Source organism: Panthera tigris, chromosome A2, assembly GCF_018350195.1.
Source record: "Panthera tigris isolate Pti1 chromosome A2, P.tigris_Pti1_mat1.1, whole genome shotgun sequence".
Lineage (NCBI taxonomy): Eukaryota > Metazoa > Chordata > Mammalia > Carnivora > Felidae > Panthera > Panthera tigris.
This window is the reverse complement of record NC_056661.1, coordinates 141,503,800-141,524,178: the sequence shown is the minus strand read 5'-3', so window position 1 is coordinate 141,524,178 and position 20,379 is coordinate 141,503,800. Positions and strand designations below refer to the sequence as shown.

At 36.4% G+C, this 20,379-nt stretch overlaps 1 pseudogene; it reads right to left on the bottom strand.

Annotated features, from left to right (window-relative positions):
• Nucleotides 1–7,875: 7,875 nt before the first annotated feature.
• On the bottom strand, nucleotides 7,876–8,424 carry LOC102966095 (annotated as a pseudogene).
• Between the last annotated feature and the right edge of the window lie 11,955 nt (nucleotides 8,425–20,379).

The window sequence follows — 20,379 nt, the reverse complement described above, 5'->3', positions numbered from 1 at the left end:
CTTTATATATGAAGACATATATGCCACTTAATCTGTATGTATGTTATGATTTGTTAGATGGTAGGGGTCCTCATTTGTTTCACACACGAGATTCAATAGGTAAGATTATTCCAGCTGTGTAAAAGTTCATTTTAATAATTAAATCCAATAAACACTTATAAATGTTCTTAGAAAACTAAGAACACAGAATAGAATATTTAAAAAAATCTGCTTCACATGATCGGTACAATTCCCTGGCATCTGGATCCTGACCTTCTTGGGGTCATCTGATCTTGTTCTCCTGTTTATTGGTGTCTCGTCGTTATTATCTCACGTGGTCGATTGTACAGTAGTATCTCCAGTTCTTCAAGCCATTCTCACTAAACTGATCCCTGTTGATGCAGTTTTCCAATAGTAGGGTAGAGACTTTGTTAATGGATTTTGCTTCCTTCCTCTACGCTTTACATAATTCTGTCATGGACCACGTATCAGAATTCCCGTGCTTTAATTTTCTTTAACCTGTTCACACTACATCTCTGAGGAATCAGGGAATGGGAGTTCTTGTGGCAGACTTCTGTCCAAGTGGGGGCTGGGTTGGGTGGTTGAGGACAAAGTGTAAATCCCTACTGGTGAGAAAAATGAAACAAAATGAAACAAAACAAAACAAAACAAAACACTTCCTGTTTGGAAGTGAGGATGAACACGTACCTCTATTGTGTCCATGTATGGCTAAGCTATGTCCGTGTATGCCTAAGCAATAATCCTTTTTTTTTTAATTTTAATTACTTAGTTTACAAAATTAAGCCAGTTACTCTGACACTCTGATTTCTAGTTATTACTTTTTTATCACTATCAGGGACTTACCCTCTAGGCAAGGGGTATCCAGGATTTGTCGGGCCCAAAGTTTATATCATCTGGAGGCACTCTCTAAAAATGTGTATCACGAAATTACAAATGCAAAATTAGGTATGCAGGTGAAGTTTTCTTCAGAATGACCACATTTTCATTCTTCTGCATGTTGCCGTCCAGTTCTCACAGCACCATTTGCTAAAGACACTGTCTTTTTTCCATTGGATACTCTTTCCTGCTTTGTCGAAGATTAGTTGGCTATATATTTTGCGTCAATTTCTGGGTTCTCTATTCTATTCCATTGATATGTGTGTCTGTTTTTGTGCCAATACCATGCTGTCTGTATTACAGCTTCGTAATACAGGTTAAAGACTGAGATTGTGATGACTCCAGCTTTGGTTTTCTTTTTCAACATTATTTTGGCTATTTGGGATCTTTTGCGGTTCCATACAAATTTTAGGAGTTCTAGCTCTGTGAGGAATGTTGGTGCTATTTTGATTGGGATTGAATTGAATGTGTAGATTGCTTTGGGTAGTATTGACATTTTAACAATATTTATTCTTCCAATCCATGAGCATGGAATGTTTTTCCATTTCTTTGTGTCTTCTTCAATTTCTGCCATAAGGTGTCTATAGTTTTCAGTGTACAGATTTTTTTATTTGGTTAGGTTTATTCCTAGGAATTTTATGGTTTTTGATGCAACTGTAAATGGGATCAATTCCCTGATAGCTCCTTCTGTTGCTACATTATTGGTGCACAGAAATGAAACCAATTTCTGTACATTGATTTTATATCCTGCAACTTTACTGAATTCCTGTATCAGCTCTCGTAGCTTTTTATGGAGTCTTTTGGGTTTTCTATGTAGAGTATCGTGTCATCTGTGAAGAGTGAAAGTTTGACTTCTTCTTTGCCAGTTTGGATGCCTTTTATTTCATTTTGTTGTCTGATTGATGAGGCTAAGACTTCCCACACTGTTAAACAACAGTGGTGAGAGTGGACATCCCTGTCATGTTCCTGATCTCAGGGGGAAAGCTCTCAGTTTTTCCACATTGAGGATGATATTTGCTGTGGGTCGTTCATATATGGCTTTTATGATGTTAAGGTATGTTCCAACATTTTCCTTTGTTGATTCAAGTAAGGGCCCAGTAAATGAAGAGTACTAGACCTTATGCTTCCATAGTTTATTGTTAAGTTACCTCTCCCACAGGTTTTTATTCTGGCTCTGTTTTAGAAAATTCCATACTTGAATGCTGTGATGCGCATCTCTGTGGTCTGTACCCAAATCTGTTTTTACCTTCTAAAATTCTAACTGTAGTTGTTCTTATTTTAAAAAACATCCCAAATCACCTCTCCTATGTTTAATCAGTGCTTACTTTCCTTACTTTCCCCTTTCTGAGGGGAAAGTAAGGTCTACTTGTCTGCTATTTCTTTCAAAGCAATGTCCTTCTGTTACCTGCAGCCCATTTTTCTCATATCTATAGGACTTTGCATGTGCTGGTAGCTTTATCTAATCTCTCCTCCTTGTCAGATAAAGGAATTCTTACCAATTCTTCAAGGTATAATTTACAATCCACTTGTCTCCTGGAGTGCCAGTTACACTTTCCTGCGTGCCTCCACTGCAGCATTCACCACATTGTGTTTTGACTGTGTTTACTTATCTTTCTCACAAACTGGATTCCTCAAGATCCTCAAGAACAGGGATTTTTGCCTTTTTATTTGTATCCTTTCCTAATTCCTCACACAGAGGCACAATAATATAGCCATATTACACAGTCAAGCATGTGTGCTGACTGCCTCTATCATACATTATAAATATTATTATTATTATTATTGGTGAAAAGCTAGCATGACCAAATATGACCCGCAATCATGTGAGTTTTTGTTCTATTGTCCTCTGTGAGAAACATATGTACATATGTATGTGTGTGTGCGCACATGTTTTATTATATTATTGTGGCCTTGTGGGAAACATTATGTGAAAGGTGGAATACTGAATATCTGTTTTCTAAAAATATGTTGAAATAGCATATGACATTCTTGAGTGGAAGAACATTTGGCAATCACCTGCTCCTATCTATCTTCTCATCCCAAATAATGTCTTTCAGTATTTATTCAAGAAAAAAAAATATTGGTTGTCTAAGCAACTGCAGATCACCTTGAACAGAAACACATTCCAACTGTTTCATAAAAAAAATACAGCACCATTTATGCTTAAGAAACAAAAGGGAAACCATCCTGAATTAATATATAATGAAGGAAATGGTAATTATTTGATCCAAAGGTTTCCTGAAACTCACAATTCTAATGTCTTTTGGAACTGCTTCATGCTGAGAACAGTACATACAGAAAAGAATGTGAAATGAAGCCATGTTGAGGGCTCTGGGGTTTTACAAAAAGTTACTGTTCCTTTTAAGCATGATCGAACCAAATGATTTGTTCTCCAGCTTCAGTGGCCAGTTCATGCTCTGTTGTTTTTGAGTCGGCTATATTATTAGAAACATTATGTAGAACCAAATGTATCAGTCATAACTGTATGCAGCTCCCAAAATAGAGAGGGGAAGCATCACTGAATATTTCTAAGCTGAATACTGTCATAAGAGGTAAACGAGGTTTCAATCCTCTAAGCAAATATAATCCTTCTTTAAAGACATATTAGCTTTTCTCACAGAAGCCAAACAGCCTGGTTAATCATTTCACTCAGTCTTTATTTTCAAATATCCTGCAATAGAAGTCAATTAGGTGGATTTCCTTACTTGACAGCAATAGATGACCGAGTAGATGTCCTTGGGCATATTCCACAGGCTCTAAAAATCGTATTCTAGCTTAGTGACATAAAATCATTTTGATTTTAATATAAGAGCCAAAAATGATACCTAGTAAGTAGTTCATTAAATAGAACTGGTCCAGAAGCTAATCCTTCATATTACTGGCCTGAGGACTTAGGAAGTGCTTTGGGTCAAAATCCTGCAAGCTATGTTTAACTTTAGAAGAAAATATACTTAACTACTTCTTGCTTAAATAAGTGTTGCTTAATTTGTTTTCCACTGATAATGCCTAAGTAATCCTAAAGCTAAAAAAAAAAAAAGACAGATATAAATTGGATGCTTGTTCTAGGCTAACTGAAAGGATTATAGTAAAATATTTTTCTAGCAAGTACATCCTAAACCAAACCAAATTCAAATTATAACTATTCCTCAAATAACAGCTTCAATCCTATCTTTTCTTGAAACACTTCCTGATGATCCAGTCTTCATTAAACAATCATTTCTGTGTATTACCATATCTATTATTGCTTTTACATCTCAATCCTATGCAGTTTAAATAATTCAACAATTTCCTCATCAGGACTGAGAAGCTTTTTCTGAAATTAGTTTTATACTGAATTTTCTCTAGGAGATCCTCTGCTCCCCAGCATTTAGCAAAATGCAGGAAGTATATCTATATTTTACAACTTGATTGAATCTCTATTCTCTTTATGTGAAAAAAAAAAGCTTAATTCAAGCCATCAACCAAATTTCCTACTGCACAAGAATCAATAGGTGAATAGGTGACTTTCAGTTCACCAATTTCCAAAGAGCGTTTTAGAAAAGTTGAAGCTTCATTCTAGCAATTTCAAAATTATCAGCATTATGAATTACTGCATCACCTCGACTAAGAATTTCCAGCTTATACTTTGAAATATTCATTTTATTACCACTATGAATGAAATCCTTCTCATAAACATAATTAAATTTTCATGGCCATCTAAAAAATATATTCACTACTGTTAGAAACATAGTTCTAACTATGTTAGAAAATCACAGTTCAAAGTATTTAGAAATCATGCCCTGGCAAATTAAGTTATTATCTACCTGTGATGGAATCCTCATTTTATTAGGTAGAGTTAACTTTGAGATTCAATAGCTGTGCCTCAGTGATAGAGATCATGGTAAAAATGGACCTAACCATTACAGCCATGACTTATGAGCTTGGGGAAAGCTAACATTGGTGCAAAGTGTAACTTCTTATTCAATACTTAGGAGGTATAAAACACTATCTTAGGTCCTAGAGGAACCCTAGATGTGCATCATGCATGGCATATTCTTAAAACCAGCATATTGAGACTAAGACTAATACAAATGATAAAATTTACAAGGGAAAACTACAAAAACCTAATGATTCTCAGCTTATTGTTAACGACAGTGATCAAGCAGTTTGCACTGTTAACAGCTGTAAATATTTTTTTGTGAAGTCTCCACCAAGAATCCAAAGACACACTCCTAATTCATAACTGGATTATAGTCCTGGGTTATTCTGAAGTACCTATGTGCTCTTAAACAAGTTCCTTAAACTATCTGGACTTCAGTTGAGTAAATATTAAAATTAGGCAGTCTCCTAGTTTTTACTTAATTCTGATACTATCTAATTCTAATCTTCACATAGAACTCAGAACTAACCATACACCAGGAATACACGTGGCCACAATAAGAATCCACTTTGACATTAACACACTAGTGCCCATAAATAGCAATACTGCAATATGCTGAACCAAGTTTCTGGATAGTCATCACTTTGTTATTATTAGATAGCACTATTGCTTTTCATTTGGGAAAACTGAGTGAATAAAGCAAATGAAGCCAAACAAGTATTCTAATAATGCAAAAGTTGCTCTTCTAAGGTGATTAAAATGTGAATCTAGTATATTCTGCATATTTAGAAAACACATGTAATATAATTGTTTTTTCCTGTTTTCTAAGCATATATCTTTAAAAATTACTTAAGGCTAGTTGAGACTATTTCCATCCCAAGCTAGTTATCAAGTTACAAATATAACTTATGACAAAATAAATCATTTTATTTACAGAACGGCTTTCGTGATTTGTTTTAATTGTGTATTTTCCCTCAATGATTCAACCATTTGTGTACCTAAAATAACTGAATATTATTTAACTGACAGCATTCTTTTTTCATGTAAGCTACAGCAGAGATTTCTAGTAGACTTCAGGAAAAATTGGCAATTCTTTCATTGTCTAATAAACCTGTCTGAACTTACGTTATTATGTCTCCACAAAAACTTTCTAAATATTTACTTATTCTTTCTGGGCAGCTACTGTGAAGAGAAATATTACTTATGTTGGAAAGATACTAATTTGGCTAAGGAGTGCCATACATCTTGGCTATTGTTCCACTTTTTTCTAGATTTGGTAAATGCATTGTCTCCAGAGGAAAAAATGTTTTTCCTTCAGTATTTCCATTTATTGCAAATGAAATTTTAGGAAGGGTCTACAAAATTGTACTAAAAAGCTTATCATTACCTTCTTTCTATAAAAGTTTCACTAGTGTGGGGGAAAAGGCCCCAAATTAAAATATTTCTTGCATATGCTGAAGAATTATGCTGATCTTTAAGATATTATGAAATTCAGGATATTTTTATTTTAGCTTCATCATATTTTGTTGTTTTTTTCTGACCTTGTCCACTTCTGTAAGTAGTCTCTTCAATAATTATTTTCAGTTTACCCATTGAGAATGGGATCTGTTTCCTGCCAGGAACCTAACTAATACACTCTATCTCTTAAAAGACGAACTAGGTCCAAATGGAATTCTGATTTGCAGGGAGGAAATTTATACTAAATTATATAGCACAGTTATATTAATCAGAAGTCTTTCAGTTCCAAATGTCATAAAACAACTCAAAATGACTTTTAAAACCACAATAAGACAAAAACAAAATAAAAAATGAAATCTATTGGCTCTCTTTGCTATCAAATGGTGTCACTGTGTTTCTTACCCTTTCACCTCTGTTTTCAGTTATTTGGCTTCATTCTCTAGTGAGAACTCTCTCCATTGCTGGAAATAATTCTTCAGCCACTCAGGCTTACATGGTCCATACAGCACACCATCTGAAAAGGAAACAGACACTGTATCTCCCATCTTTTATATCAATCTGCTCAAAAGATACCTTATTCAACATACTTGAGCCACATGCATACTCCTGCACCAAAACCTTGGTCCAGGAATATGGGGTGCTCTAATTGACTGGTGTAGGTCAAGTGTTTTAGTACTTGTTCAGGAAGGGCAGTCCCAATAGAAAAGAGGTGGAGAAGACAAAAAAAAGTAGCAGATACCTAAAATAATTTTGCAAGTATAAATATATTGTTATCAATATTCATTCATTCCTCTGTTCATGGGCCATATGAAACAACAGCTGTGTATAAGCAATAAAAAAAAGAAAAGGGTCCTCTGGGATTATATGGGGTAAATACTTGTTATAGTTGAAGACATAAATAACAGAGTGTGAGCTTAATATTGGAATTTTCAAGAACTTATGCTTCAAGGCTAAGACGGGAATTATGAAATAGTTTTGTAGGGTGGCTCTGATTTCTCTCTTTTAATTTATTCCCTGTACCTCCTGCTTGAAATGGAGATAATTATACACAAACTTGTGAAACATTGCCACAGTATAAATTAAAATACAAACAAACAAACAAACAGACAGACAAACGTGTTGTAGCAGTGTTGCTGGTCTTGGCACCAGGGAATGAATAACATGAAATCACTGGTCGATTTCAAATGAAAGTAAAATATTCAAGCCTGCCTCTGGCTATTTATACAAAGACACAGAATAGAGTTGACATAGCAAGAACGATACTTGCTTTTGCCAATCTGTAATGCCTGTACAATTCACTTATTAGAGTTCATTTTCCATCACTGAATAAAGAACAATTTATGTTTAAGTTGCTAAGATCAGAAACTGTAGAAAGGCAATTATATTTCTGATTTGTCAATAATATGCCAGCAAAGTTAAAGCTGTTTCCATAGCTTAGTCTGTTAAGATATCCATATAAAATATCTCCATATTGCAGTGTATTTATAATGTAAAAAAATAATGTAATATATATATGTCATATATGTAGTACAGAGTAGGAGAATACACTACACTCTTTATTTGTACATACCATATATATTTTCACTGGAGAGTTTACAATTCAGTGAAAAATCATAATTTTGCTTGAACATTTTTTTTCCGTTTTTACTTTTATTTGCATTTATTTTATACAGAATTTACTCTCAGGCTGTAAGTTTTTGTTTCTCCAATTTCTTCGGGGATATCTTTTTCTTCTGTGCAACCTCCTCTTCTAATTTAGGAATCATTTGCTCTTTTTCAGTAAGGATCATCTCAGCGTGGCAGGGAGAGCTCATGTATGGGTTTATCTGACTATGAGCCCTATAAATTCTATGCCACATTTTGGGGGCTTTGTTCACTTGGATGTACTCAGTGACCAGAGAATCTACATCTAAACCCTTAAGTATATCATTACTCTCTGCATTTTTAATCATGTGCAGTAAAAATTCAGCACTCTTTTGGCCACCGACCCTGTGTCCAGCTCGACTGTTCAGCCTAGGCACACCTATCAATTCCACCATTGTAGTGACAGAATGGTACACATTGCTTCTGCAAAGTGACATCCTTCAGATACTTAGCGGCTTTTTGGATATGCATATACCCTTGATGGCCTGGGAAGTTTCAAGTGTGTTCTTAAAGTGAACACAAAGATGTGAACCTCTTGATTTGTATGATTTTGTAGGATTTTCTGGGTCAGGTGAATAGCAAACCATTTTCAGAGATCACCTCTGGTCACTTACAGGAAGAGCTGCTTGAACATTTTATTACTGACAATATATAGAGAGAACCTGTTGAACTTAAGTCATATTTCCAATCTGAATAAAGAAGGATTTATTTTATCTGTTTATAAAGTATTGGAAATTATTTTGGATATTTACCTAAATGTTGTGCAAAGTGGATCTTTTTGTGGTCACCCCCTGTTATATATCAGGCCAATTCACGACACACAGTATGAAATAAGGAACTGATTTTACCAGAGGGAATGCTAAATGCAGGTATTCAATAAGAAGAGAAGGTACATTTCTCCCAATCCTCTCATTAGTCACATTGAAAAGCATACAAGATCAAGGAACTTTTGGATATGCAATTACTTCACTGCATTTCACTTTTCATAGTAGAAAGGGGTATCCTATGACCTTTACCTTCTTAGAAGACAACTTTTTCATTTGGGAATGATAAGATTACTGGGGCTCCAAGCAGTCTCAATGTAATTCCAGATGTTTAGAGTTGTTGCCTGGGAAAGACATCTACCCATTACCTGGAGTGCTTTGGGACCCATGGGAAGTTGGGTTCAGGAACAGCACCTCCAACCAGGAGAAGGAAGACACTAGACCTTGGAGAGAAGCAGAGTTTGGGTATATCTGCTTCTTTGAGAAGTGGGTCCCAGGTTGCAGCTGGCCCATTGTTCAGGTAACATTATACTCCTGGGGTCATCCCCAGATAGTACTGCTTGTCAAACTACTTAAAAATATAAAACATTTATGATATTTTGATAAAGTTTGGAAGTAAAACTTATTCTAACTGATTAGCATGATCTTTTCAGAACTCAATGAAATTTGATATTAAATTTGTATATAAAATATTCAAGAAAGATAGCAGTTGTGATATCATTGTTTTTAATTTTCTCAAATGCTCTATCAAATCTGATTGGATGGGAAGACCAAAAGTCTTCTAAGCCTGAAGTAAAGGCATTGTTGGCAAAGCTGTATGATCCCAAGGAATAGAGTCTTATGGAAAAATATGAACAAGATGGAAAACTTTGAAATTTTACATTTCCCTGACTTATTTGCTAGTGGAGGCAACACTTTATATTATCTACCTATAAAATCCTTCTAATAATTGCATTTTTGATGATTGTTGCACAACTTCACAGGAGCATCCTGATTCTGTTAAGAACCAATTCCTATCACTTCTTGTTGCCTCTATACCAGTGTTTTGGAAACTGGGTGACTTTTGTCCTCTGGTGGACATTTGGCAATGTCTAGAGACATTTTTGCTATCACACTGGGAAGTCAGGTCTACTATAATCTAATGAATAGAGGCCAGAGATGTTTCTAAACATCTTACAATGGCATAGGACAATCCTGGACAAGATCTGGCCAAAAATGTGAGAAATCCTATTCAACCATAGTAGGAGTTCCTATGTTAGTTTTCCATGCTGTGAAATGATTTACCACTAACAGAAGCTTAAAACAATAAAACAATATCTATTATCTCAGTTTCTATAGATTAAAAGTCTGGATGTGGATTAGCTGGGTTCTTCATTTCCTGCTCAGGGTTTCACAAGACTGGAATCAAGGTGGTGGCTTAACTGCCAAGCTCCAAGCTTCCAAGATCCCTCAGGTTGTTGGCAGAATACTTTCATAATGGCTACAGAATCCATGGCAAAGATGGAGGGAGGGAAGGAGGGAAAGGGGAGGAGAGAGGGAGAAGGGCAGAAAGAGAGAGAGAGAGAGAGAGAGAGAGAGAGAGAGAGAGAGAGAGACAGAGACAGAGAGGGAGGGAGAACACCTTTTATTCTTTGAGTCCTAGCTTTAAGGAAGCCCTGTGCCCTCTTATAAAGGACTCCACTAAGTTAAGACAGTATAACTTGAAGTCAAGAAATGATTAGGGACCTTAACTGCACCTGTAAAATCCCTTCTCCTTTACCATAAAACATGACAGAGGTATCCTATCATCTTTGCCATATTCAATTGCTTAGAGATTCAAGTTACAGATTCCACCATCATTCAAGGGGAGGAAATTATACAAGGGCACTGGAGGTCATCTATGGCTGTGGGTACCACAGTTCCTGTCATAACCAGCTTCAAGAGGAGACAGTCATTTTGAACCCAGCCTGTGGTTATTTCAAAATGAATAGAGGAAATAGGTTTTAACTGACAGATTTCTTGTATTGTTTTCCTGGCTTGTGAAGTGAGAGTCATTATGGCAGACAGGGACAAATAAAATCTCTGGAACTACCACCAATCCTTGTCAAAATAGTAAGTCAAAATAAAAATATCTGAAAGATGCAGGGATGGTGAATCCATTTACATCACCTGCCTGGCCTGTGTAAAGTCCAATGTGTTTGGGAAGTTCAGAGTAGGTTTTCATAAACTTAATGAGATAGTAATGCCAATTGCAGCTGCCATACTGGATACAATATTTTATTGGGGAAAATACTCAGAGCCCTGGCACCTGGGATGTAGTGACCGACCAGCCAAATGCTATTGATTACGTTACCATAAGTAAAGAAAATCAGAAGCAGTTTCCATTATGTAGCAATGACAATAGGACATCTTTATTGTCTTGCTCTTATAATATTATGTAGAGGACTTTTAGTCTTCTTGACATCCCTCATAACAGCTTGCTGATCCATTACATTGCTTTATGTTAGTTGGATCCAGTAACTTAGTAAGTAGCAGGAATCTGACATGTTTTACTGTTAGATGTTTCCAAGAGTGTGGTAAATAAACCCTCAAAAATTTAAGACTTACCCTATTGGTGAAGTGTCTAGAGATCCATGGTATAGAGAATTTAGGGATGTTGCCTATTAAAGTAAGGGAAACCTTGCTTCACTTTACATCACCCATCAAAAGAAGGAGGCACAGTGTTCCATGAGACCTCTCAGAAACAGAAAATTCTACATCTGGTTATCCTTCTCTGCCTATATTTTAAGTAACCCCATGGAGGACAATTATGATTGAAACCCGGAGCACAAATTTCTGCAGCAGGTCCAGATTGTGGTCAAGATACCTTACCACTTGGATCCAAAAATACTGGAAGATCTAAGCCAAAGAGCTATACTGTAGGAACATCTAGAAAGCCTCAAAGAATTCGAACACAGACTCCCAGAGTTACTACTTTACTAATCTCATGGCCAGTTAACACATAAAAAAGCAGTGGCACGGTTTATGGGTAAACCTTCCTGATATTCTGGCCCACGCCGAGGTCGATGGCTTTCGTATTACCACTCGACGTAGCAGTGATCTTATACTAAAACTTCAAAGGGAAAATTTCCCAGTTGGCACAATTTTGGTGGTAAATACAGTTGGTCATATAATGTGAAAGAAGAATCTGTTTGAGTACTCAACCCTTCAGTAGCAGAGGCAAATGCTGACTCCTTCTCTATCACCATTCTCTGGGGGAAAACAAGTGCTTGACAATGGCAGATTTGTTAGGTTTTACGCCTTCTCTCACAGAAACATGGCGCTTTACTGTTACCAGAACACATACATATATTCCGGGTATGGATTTGCTCTCTGTAGTGGTTCTATCAGTACTACTTTTCTTTCACTTATGAATGCTTTAGACACAGCCATGGCATCTCTTATAATAGTGCCTTTGACCAGAAGACACACTTTTTGAAAAAAGAAAGTAAGAATATCTGCTGTGACTAATGCTTTCTATCTCAGTTTTTTAAAATTATAATACATTATAATAAATGTATTATTTATTACAATAAAGATGATGTTATATCTTGATGGTAATTTGTGACTCATCTGTGACTGAGACACAAATGTTTTGCTACACAAAGGAGAGGGTGATTACTGAAGGGTAAAAGGCATAGATGGTTGCAATCATCTTCCATTTGTCCCTCAGAACCACTTCCCACCTTTTTCCATTTTGCTCTCTGTCTTGGGAGACTGACTTGTGTAGGCTATATGAAAGGGCTTCTGTGTTGTCTGGTTTCAGTTCTAATTCAGTCAATAGTGAGCCCCACAAAGAGAGCAGAGGGAAGGAGAATAATTACTGAGTGATATAAGATTGTATAAAATCCTGATTTCTTCTCTTTTGCTCTCCTTAGGTTGGCTCTAACCTTTTGCTGAAGGTCACAGTTTGGCCCTCTCTCAACTTGGTCCTCTCCATATGATTCTGCCTTCATTAATTTGGGCTTTGGAGTATTAACAGTACACTCTATTTTTCTAATTTCTATTAGTCACTCTGTCTCCTCATCCATTTAGGTTTAAATGTGTAACTGTCCACCGTTATTAGTCCTGGGGTCCTGAACTGTCCTTCATGGTACACTTTGTGCCTAAAGTGTTTATAGATCATCCCTTGTAAATTATTACTGTGTTATCGTAATTTGAGCCTGATACCTATTTTCTATGGTGGTCCTGTCTTTTACAATGGCAGAGAGCAGATTACAGTTGAAAGAGGGAAAGAGACAGCATCTTAGAGCTCATCCTGATATTGCTCTTCTAGAAGGAGCTAGAGGGGCGCCTGGGTGGCTCAGTCGGTTGAGCATCCAATTTAGGCTCAGGTCATGATCTCACAGCCTCCTGAGTTCTAGCCCCGCGTCAGGCTCTGTGCTGACAGCTCAGTGCCTGGAGCCTGCTTCAGATTCTGCGTTTCCCTCTCTCTCTGCCTCTCCCCTGCTCGTGCTCTATCTCTCTCTGTCTCAAAATAAATAAACATTAAATTTAAAAACAATATTTTTTGGGGCGCCTGGGTGGCTTAGTCGGTTAAGCGGCCAACTTCGGCTCAGGTCATGATCTCGCGGTCCATGAGTTCGAGCCCCGCGTCGGGCTCTGTGCTGACAGCTCAGAGCCTGGAGCCTGTTTCAGATTCTGTGTCTCCCTCTCTCTGACCCTCCCCCATTCATGCTCTGTCTCTCTCTGTCTCAAAAATAAATAAACATTAAAAAATTAAAAAAAAATAAATAAATAAATAAAAAATAAAAATAAAAACAATATTTTTTAAAAGAAGAAGCTGCAATCCAGGAAACTATTGAGATATACCTTTTAATTTTGGAGAAAGAGAGTCAAAAACATGTACACTCAATTAACAGTTCTTGTAGATCTGAACAGACAAACCAAATAGAAGAAATTTGGTAGTTTCAAGAGAAAAATATAGAGAAAATCAACATGCAATATTCAAAGCACTACAGAGAGAACGTTAAGGTGATATAATATTAAGTAAAAAGAAAAACAGATATTACCAAAATAGGAAAGATAGATATTTATTTAACCTTAACGGATTATGAACAAGGAGAGGGCAGGAGAAGAAAAGAGAACAGAAGAAACGGGACAGAAAGCAAAGCAAAGCAAAGCACAACAAAAAAAACTACCAAAAAGACATTATATTTATATTCTGTTATATTCAAGTTTCCTAACAAAGATATTCTTTTGAAAGGTTTATGATGTCTTCCTTGAACTGCGGGGATATACACGTAAGGCACATTTTAAGTTTCATTTCACTGATCTACTAATGGAGATACTTCCTTTGAACATTTAGGGACAAAAAGAATCCTTATCACAGACAGAGACTTTAACGGTCTAAGCAATTCCTCCTCTGGAAGAGGTAGGGACTATAGCTACCATGGGTTAGAATTTAAAGTGTTTCTCACATACACAAACACACACAAATGCTGGAGGCTCAAAGAAGAAATGGAAATTAGAAAAATTTGAAAATTATTGTTTTCAAACAAGATGTTGTAATTTGAACTGCCACAAGAATAAATTAAAAAGCTCTATAAGATACTGAAAATCTTAAATGAAACTCTGAAAATACGGACAATAGATACAGGCAGATTTCTACCCAATTCCCAAACATGCTTTAGATATGGTAAAACACAGTTAGAAAATTAAATTTTTTAAGACTCTTCCCAGTTGAGTTTGTGTGCACAGATCAGACTATAGATTAGGTAACTATATATTCTGGTTTACCTAGGACAGTTCAGATTTATCTTTGTCTTTCCAGAATCCTGCGTAAACATTAAATTTAATGTTTAAATTTTAGCAATTGTTCCCTGCAGTTCATTCTTTCTCAAAAGTGGCTCAATTTGTGAGATAAGTTACATGGGCATTCTAACTACTTAAAACTTGCATAGAATGACTGAAATTCAGGCAAGACCAAATTTTTGTACTTATGCTTCTTTCTGTGAATATCACAGAGCTACTGTTAAGATTCTTGGGAATGCCAAAGATTTGGTACAGAACTATAAAACTGTTTGGGACGATGGCACTAGAAACTAGAGATTTTATAGTTTCCTGAAATGTCACAAGTGTGGGGACCATGCTTGAGCTCTGAATGGAACATGACTTTTAGGTTTTTGCTTCCTCCATTTCATGAGAAAAGAAAAAAAAAAAAACAACAAACCTTATAGTTTCCACTCTTATGAGGGCTTCCAATAGCATTAATTCTCTCCCTCCTGTCTGTCCATCCATGTGTGCTGCACATATCAATCTGTCATCTATTTTCTCTATATCCTCCTCAGCAGCCTTTATTTTGGTGTTCATATATGAAGAGCTTTTTGTTTGTACAGGTGTGGCTCTACTTATGGAAAGTCCATGTGAAGTGACTTTGACTATTCTGGTCACAGCAGAGTAGAGCAGTGCGATTGGTAGCACCGGCTTAGCCCCTGGGAGAGCAGCAGGATTGCAATGGTGGCAAATTTAAAACAGAAAAATACCATTTTTGAAATGTGGACACATTGTAGTTGAACATAACCGTGACTTCAGAAAGATGTATTTTTTGTTTGTTTGTTTTAAATTCACAGTAATTGAACTTCTTATATGTTGACTTTCCTCTCCACGGGCTAAGCTAGCATGGCCATTTTAAAAGATTTGCTCCTCTGTGACCTGAAGAGCAATAGACATTTTGAACAATGGGCTCAGAGGCAAAGCATACTGTGTATGGAAAAATGACTAAAACATCCTGAAAGGGTTTCCAGTGCAGGGCCTTTGGAGGATTGTTGTAGCCTTGGACATGCTTCCCTGCAAAAGACTCGGATTTGAACATTGAGAAACAAAGAAAAACTGAAACAAATCCTGTTGTTAAGAGATTAATTCAAACTATCATCTGAGGGTTTCTTGTGCTTTCTTTCATTTTTGTTTTTGTTTTATTTTTACTTTACTTTTCCCTCCCACTCTCATATTAACATTGAAGAATTAAACCAGTTCATCATATATATTAATTTTGGAGAGAGCCTTGGGCCAATGGTGAAGAAACACTTGCCATTGAGGAATATTTTGAGCTCCTTATTTGATTTACAGTTTTCCCTTCCACATTTGCCTATCCCCCAATTCCTTTCTATCTTTCAGCTAATTATTTCCTAATTACCAAATCCAGTGGATCATTCTAGTATTCATTATTTTCCCTCTCTGTGGCATCGAATGGAAAGTACCCTCCTTCCCTTGATTTCCATCCCATTAGTTGGCCAATGTCTGGCCAATGACTTTTTGTCTGGCTCCTTGTCTCCATGATAGGATTATCTCCCCCTCCCTGCCCATTAAGCAAATTTTCCCCATGCTATCATTCTTTTCTCTTCTCAGCTGTACTGGATTGGGACGATGACATCTAGAAACTTGAATCTTTACTGAATTAAGTTTATTTTTTAATATGTAAAACAAAAGGTATAGGCTGAAAAACCTCATTTCCTGTCTTATCAGTTTCATCCACCATAGATAATCAATTTGACTAGTTTTTGGTCCATTATTTTTACAAAAATAAGAAAAGGCATATATATTATTTACTTCTATTTAAGCAAATGATGGCATACTGTATATATTCTTTTATATTATGACTTCCTCATTCCATTAAAAATATACTCTGTTACTCTTTTTTTTAATGTTTCATTTATTTTTGAGAGAGAGAGTGTAGGCAGGGGAAGGGCAGAAAGAAGAGACAGAGGATCCAAAGCAGGCTCTGTGCTGGTGGCAGCAAGCCCTATGTGGGGCTCAAATTCACGAACTGTGAGATCATGACCTGAGCTCAAGTTGGACACTTAATCGACTGAGCCACAAAACATAAGAGACTCTTAAATACAGAATACAAACTGAGGGTTGCTGGAGGAGTTGTGGGGGGGCGGGGAGGTATGGGCTAAATGGGCAAGGAGCATTAAGGAGGACACTTGTTGGGATGAGCACTGGGTGTTATATATAGGGGTGAATCACTGTGATTCTACTCCTGAAATCAATATTGCACTATATGCTAACTAACTTGGATGTAAATTTATGTTTTTTGATTTTTTTTTACATTTATTTATTTTTGAGAGACAGAGCACAAATTGGAGAGGGGCAGAGAGCAAGGGAGACACAGAAGCCAAAGCAGGCTGCGGGCTATCAGCACAGAGTCCCACGTGGGACTCGAACCCACAGATTGAGAAATCATGACCTGGGGCGAAGTTGGAAACTTACCCGACTGAGCCACTCAGGTACCCCATATGTAAATTTAAAATTTACAATGAATCCATAGCAGTTCAGTAAATATACATATATTATAATCTTTGTAGCTCCATAAAATTCTGTTTTGTGGTCTCAATCCTCAGTCTTATCTGACCTAAATTTAAAGGAGACACAAACCCCTTCAAATATGAAATGAAGACTATCTTCTTCCTAATTAAGATATTAGTTGGGAATTCAAGACTTTGATTTTTCTCTTCCCCATGTAAATTTTCCAGTGCTGTCAGAAGTTACCACAAAATGCTGTCATCTTTGTAATCACCATTTTTCACCAAAGCAACTAAGTATAAAAAGCTCCTTGATCACCCAATATCTTGTTCTCTATCTATACTTCATTTTGTACCATCACTGGTGATAATTTAGGTAATCATGATATCCCACATGTCACGATTCTAGTATTCTATCCTCCAAATAAGGAGGATAATTTATGTTTGTGTTTTCTTTTGCTAGACATATTATTAATCCAAGTATAATTTGTGTTAATTTACAGATTAAGCCAAAAATTTTGTCACCCCCTTTTATAGCACAAGGGGGAAAACATTGGTATCTCCCTTCGATGCCTACATTTTAATGTGTCTTTACATTGAAAGAATACAGGATTTGTGTGTGTGTGCGTGTGTGTGTGTGTGTGTGTGTGTGTGTGTGTGTGTGTTTAGGCTTGTCCTTTCTCATGTCTTTGCTTCTATTCCCCACTTAACCATTAAAACCCAAGACTCCTGGGTATTCTACTTTGAGGTAAAATGGGTTGCCACTGGCCAATTAACTAGCTAAAACAACAGGAAAAAAGCCAACTAAGTTTAAAATGTCCCACAGTTTAGACAGCACTCATGGGCTATGGAATCAATGAGGAATAGAATAAATGAAATTTCAAAAAGAGAAGACTTTCTAAAGTGAAATGGTAATGTTGACAATTGCTATCCATCTCTTTCCTTCCTGAGGACAAGTGTTAGTCCTTGGTATGGGCTGATAGTCTGGCTTGGACTCAAAAGCCTATGCTGTGGTAAAGAGAAAATCCCAAAACGTTTTTTTGTGAAAGAGAGGAAGTAAAGTGAAAAGCATTGGATATCAAGAATGTTCAATTATACAGCTGGTTTGCCCGAAGAATATTTTTTTGCTGGGTCTAAGATTGTATAGAAGGGCACTGATTTTCACCAAAATTTCGTTTTACTTACAAATGTCTAGTGTCCAAAAAACAACAACAATAAAAAACAACAAAAATAATAAAGACTAAATTTGCAAAGAGGCAAAAAAATATAACTGATAACCAAGATTAAAAACAAAAGGGGGGTGCCCAGGTGTTCAGTCAGTTAAGCGTCCAACTCTTGATCTCAGCTCAGGTCTTGATCTCAGGGTCATGAGTTCAAGCCCCGCATTGGGTCACACTGGGTGTGAAGTCTACTTAAAAACCAAAAAAAACCCAAAAACAAACAAACCAACAAACAAAAAAAACCAGGAGACACACAAATAATCCAGATCTAGTAGTTTGCATACAAGGATTTTAGAATAAGTATAATGAATATGGTAAATAAAACATGAAAAGATGGCTCAAATAAATGAAAAGATGAAGATACTTGATAGAGAATGGGAATATACAAAAAATTGAATAGATATTCTATAACTTTTATATTAAATTGAGAATGCAAGGAATAGATTTAACAGAAAACTAGACATAGATGAGATGAGATGGATAATGAATGATGTAATAAATAGCAACTTATCCAGACTCGCTTTTCTTCAAATGAGTTTTCCCCATTCAATCAGAAGGATCATTCTAAAATGCAAATTTTATTACTTCCCTCAAAAGAAAGTCAATAGTTTCCAAGTGCATATCTTAGGATATTCACTTAGTGTACATAGTCTTTACTATGGTTAATATAATCTTACAAGACCAATCCTTTTGTATCTTTCTGGAACATACTATTCACTCAGAATATATTACTTAAATAAAATAAAAATTTGTTAGTGAAAGAGTGAGGATTCTCACATGCCATATTCACAAACCCTTTTGTGACCATTCCAGACTTTGACAACAGAATGTTGATAATTCTTCACACAATTACAGGTGGTATTTATCTTTCTTGGGAACAAAAGTTAAGCGTCAAAACCACATTGAAGTAATTAAAAATTTTCTAAGCTTTAAACAGAGTTCTCTATCAGTTTTTGTTTTGACAAAGTAAGAATTATTGGTTTTACTAGTTGAATTCCTCACATCTACCAAAGACTAAGACCAGATTAAATACATTAATTATGGGAGAGATAAATATAAGTCATTTAAAAATGCAGTTTATTAAAATGTAAAAGAAAAACTTCAAAAGGATGTATTCTTCTGATATAAAGCTGAGCCCTATTTTTCTTTCAAATTAAAAAAAAATTAATGACTTTTACTTTCCAAACAAATTGTATTATATAAAAATATAAGGGATGCCTGAGTAGCTTAGTCAGTTGAGTGTCTGACTCTTGAGTTCAGACAAGGTCATGATCCCAGGGTCGTGGGATCGAGCTCTGCATCAGGCTCCATGCTGAGTGTGGAGCTTGCTTAAGATTCTCTCTCTCTCTCTCTCTCTCTCTCTCTCCCTCTGCCACATCCCCCACTCTCTCTCTAAAAAAATAATAAATACAATAAAATAAAAATAAGAATTCTTCAACTGAAGTGAAAATGATTTTAAAGAGCTCTTGTCACACAAACTCACATTTGAAATAACATTAGAAATGACACAGCACTCATGTGATATAAGATAAATAGAAATATAGTAAAAATTTCCCATATCAGAACAATGAAACTGAATTTCTTTGGAAAAATTTTTTAAAGTTTATTTATTTATTTTGAGAGTGGGGAGGACCAGAGACAGAGGAAAAAAGAATCCCAAACAGGCTTCACTCTGTCAGCGCAGAGGCCGACTTGGGGGCTTGTGGGAGGCCGGACCCCGGTGCCAGGCTGAGACCGGGTCGAGCAACGGCTCCCTGTTGACTCAGCCAACCCAGTGGTTCCCCCTCCCATTCCCCCACTTGCAAAGGCATACGAAAGCCTTGTCAAGGCTGAGAAAGCTAATTCCTGAAGCCTGTGGTCTGTGGGTGTTGGCAGTAATGTTACCCCCCCTTTTTCTACCCCGGGGTCAAATAGAAACAAACATGGGAACTGTGTTTTGCTAGCAATCTATCAACAAGGTCTTGCTGTGACCCGTTTAGAAAGTTCACAAGGTACACAGAACTAAATGTTTTGGCTGGCAGTGATCATGTGAAACCTGTTTATTCTTAGAATGACCTGATCCATAAGAGTCTTATATCATAAAAGATTGTGTACAGCAACAATAAAGCCGTCACTTGGGCCATCAGCCCAGGGGACCCTCCTGTTCACAAACTGGCTTCTCTTCTCTCTTTTTCTTCTTACATTCCCCTACCCTCAAGACCCTGATCTCGGTGTTTGTTGCGCCGGTCGCAACAGGGGCTCCATCTCACAAACTGTGAGATTGTGACCTTAGCCAAACTAGTCAGATTTTTAACTGA